A 3,273-nucleotide genomic window follows, 5' to 3' on the forward strand; every position below is an offset into this window, starting at 1 on the left:
CTCTCTCTCTCTCTCTCTGTCTTTTTTTTCTGGGTTTTCTGTCTGTACTGTCTCCACTGTGTCATTTTGAAGTCAGCGCTGCGTGTAGAGACCACACCGGCACTTTCTTTCATCACAGAGCAGAGAGACAACCAGACAGGGGGGGCTTCAGTGGGGGGAAAAAAAAAGAAAAAGAAAAGGAGAGAGCTACCTTAATAAGCACATGGGCAGAACACTTAGTACCCTGCTGGATCTCAGATAAGAAGGCTTGAATTCAGAAGACGCGTTTTTTTTTCCCTTTTAAAGAAAACATAAATAAAAACATCACCGACCGAGTGAATTTCCTGCTGAATCGAAGCGGAAAAAGCAGTTTATATAAACAAGGACCTGAAGACAATGTAAGTCTTTTATTCTTATTGACTTTGTAATTGAGTTAATGAAAACATCACCGGCTTTCTGTGCTCCACGCCTGCCTGTTAAACGGAACTTCTTGTACACTCTCTGTCTAATTTGCCTTTATTTTTTTAAATTTCGCGTCACTTTGACTTTATATTTCAAAAATAATAATAATAAGAATAACAAGAAAAAAGTAAGTCAGTGTACACAGAATGGATGTTGGCTCTGTTGGTCCCAAGAGGTGGATGAGAACATCCAGAGGGGCTTAGGTGTCTCCTCATAAATTACAGCTTTCATGGCTGGACTTCTCAGGATTATAACTTTAAACTTGACTCTGTGCTGATTCATTCCCCACCAGAACAGAAGGGCAGCTTTGTTACTAAATGTTTAGATTTGCACGTGCAACGAAGGAAAATTTAGTTCATCAAAAAAAAAAAAATGTTAAAAAGGTCATGAAAGGGTTCAAGTAAAAAAAAAATGTTTCAGCTCATCTTTTGTAACTTTTTAAAGAGAACAAAAAGTTAAGCTGAGGCGTCAAACGCAAACAAAGAGCAAATATTTTCCACTGTACAGCAGTGATGCCCATGAACTTCAAAAAACAAGGCTTTTTTCTTTGTGTGTGTCACAGTGTGTCCCCACTTGTTAGGTGTGAACCAGCAGAGGATGAGAAACAGAATGTACAGATACACTGTGTGCGTCTCTGGATGTGCTCTTTGGATCATTGTGTTTTGTTCCCGCATTCCTCCGCAGGATATCTTAGTTTTTGGTACATGGAGCCTACATGCCATCTTTATCTGTGTTTTGTAACGATTCACACCCTGTCTTTTTTTTTTATTTTCCAGAGTTGTCACAGCTGTATATATCACACACACACACACACACACTCAGAAAAGCTCAAACGGATGAGATTAGTAACTTTTTTTTCTTATTTCTAATCATCACTGATGAGAYATAGTCACTCCACTTGCTTTAGCCCAGTTTAAATCAGGTACAAAAAAAAGAGGAAGAGAGAAAAGGGCTAATTTTTAAAAAAGTTCAAGCTGGATGTTCTTTACGTTTTCGTGCCCCCATCCAAAAAAAAAAAAAATTGCAGCTGCCTCATCCGTGAGGGGGTCTAAGATTGGTGAACGCCGTCTGTGAATAGAAGGAACATTGTGTTCAGACACACACACGTGTTCGTGAGTTACATCTAAAATGACATCCATGAAATTTCAAAGACACGGGGGCTGATGGACGGACATTTCCTGCTGCTTCTGAGTGTACAAACTGTTTCTTTTTGATGCCGAGCGGAGCACAGACGTGAAGACGCAGGGCAGACTGATGCCAAGGAGACGGCATCTCTGTGGTCTCAACCTGTGGGCTGCAGCTCCATGGAAGGTGCCACGGCTCATCGTTTAGAAAAAATCAGCTCGGATCTATCACCGGATCAGTATTCAGGACACGGGATGCGCTGCTCGTGGGCTAGGAGTTGGTGCTTAATATTTATATATTTATTTATTCGCAGCGCTCTTCATGACCCCCCCTCGTTCCCAGAGACAAGGAAGCAGAATCTATTTGCTTGTTCACCATGTCTGGGATGGACCTGCCGGATGAGACTGTTGGAAAAAATCCACAGTCATGATGCAACAAACGAGCCTCGTCGTTACAGAAACTGGACATTAAGTTAACATGGCCATGAGGCTGCTATCTGATCATCCTGTTCCTCCCGTTACTCCCTGCAGGCCAATATTTCACTTTGGTCATCAAACGAAATGACTCAGAAGTTTTTTTTTTCTTTCTTAATAAAAAAACTGGTCACCAAAGGTCATTAAAATGCCTAGACTTGATTTAGACTGAAGGTGTGATAAAAAACTGGTGTCTGCAGATAAGATATCCTTTTATCTTTGTTTATACAACTTGTCTTCTAAACATACATGAAAAAAACAACCTTTACATGAGTTGTCTTTGGGTCGTTTAAAATCAAAAACCCATGAACTGGAGYGTTTAGGCAAATCAAAGTCACATATCTTTTTTTAGACTAATAGTTTTATTTTAACTCATCTCATTTGTTTGCCAAATTGAAAGACACAATCAGCTTTTCTTTTCAGAAAAAAAAAGAACTTAATTGCTTCATAAACTTCGAAAATCCACTCTGTCTGATGAYGAGCCTGTATGGGGCCTTTGTTCGAGTTTTCAAAAGGGGCATTCTTGTGTGTTTCAGTCTTTTGAAAAGAAAAGCCAGAGTTATTGGTTGTAAACGTAACACGTTATCAGACTCATTCATCCAGGCGGCTGGACTTCATSTGCCGTATCGAACCTTAAAAGTGAGGGACGGGAGAGCGAACTGCTCGTGAGTTCAGCTTGTGTAAACAGAGCCATTCGCCACAGCTGACAAAGAATCCATTTGCTCTTTGGTTATAAAAGTCGTTGCAGCGAGTCATGTGGTTTACTTGTTTTTGACCAGATAGTCGGTGTAATGCGGTCAAAAGCTGCTGCATAGTAAAGTGTTAGTGTCTCACCTGCAGCTTGTGATGATAATGGCCCAACTGTGTTTGCCAACATGCTTAACATAGCTGCGYCTTCCTCCTCTTCACACAATGTCAAGGTAATTACGTCAGGGATGACTTTTAGCAGGGAGTGAAATCGAGCTATCAGACGGTGAATGAATCAGTCAACAATTAGAGGCTTTAAAAGTAACATGATGTTCTAGATTTTTATTGCTCTGGCAAAGCTTCTGTGGATTTACTTTTTTTTTTCCCTACATGGATGTGAGACGTTGGCAGCAGGCTTCGCTCGTCTGTCAGGCTACATACTGAACATTTTTTTGATACATGTTTCCTTAACATTAGCTGTCAAACCTTTACATATAATTTTAAGGCAGGAAATGTGTGTGTTGTATGTGTGTGAGTGCGCAGATGC

The 3,273-nt window shown here is 40.5% G+C and overlaps 1 protein-coding gene across 1 annotated transcript in view; it reads left to right on the forward strand.

Annotated features, from left to right (window-relative positions):
• fkbp5 (FKBP prolyl isomerase 5) overlaps positions 1 to 3,273 on the forward strand; it is a gene marked incomplete at its 5' end in the record, with an annotated part of 16,391 nt that continues 13,118 nt past the window's right edge. The window contains 1 exon segment of the mRNA XM_014006248.1: positions 1 to 377.

The sequence above is a fragment of the Austrofundulus limnaeus genome, unplaced genomic scaffold (genome assembly GCF_001266775.1).
Source record: "Austrofundulus limnaeus strain Quisiro unplaced genomic scaffold, Austrofundulus_limnaeus-1.0 Scaffold35, whole genome shotgun sequence".
Lineage (NCBI taxonomy): Eukaryota > Metazoa > Chordata > Actinopteri > Cyprinodontiformes > Rivulidae > Austrofundulus > Austrofundulus limnaeus.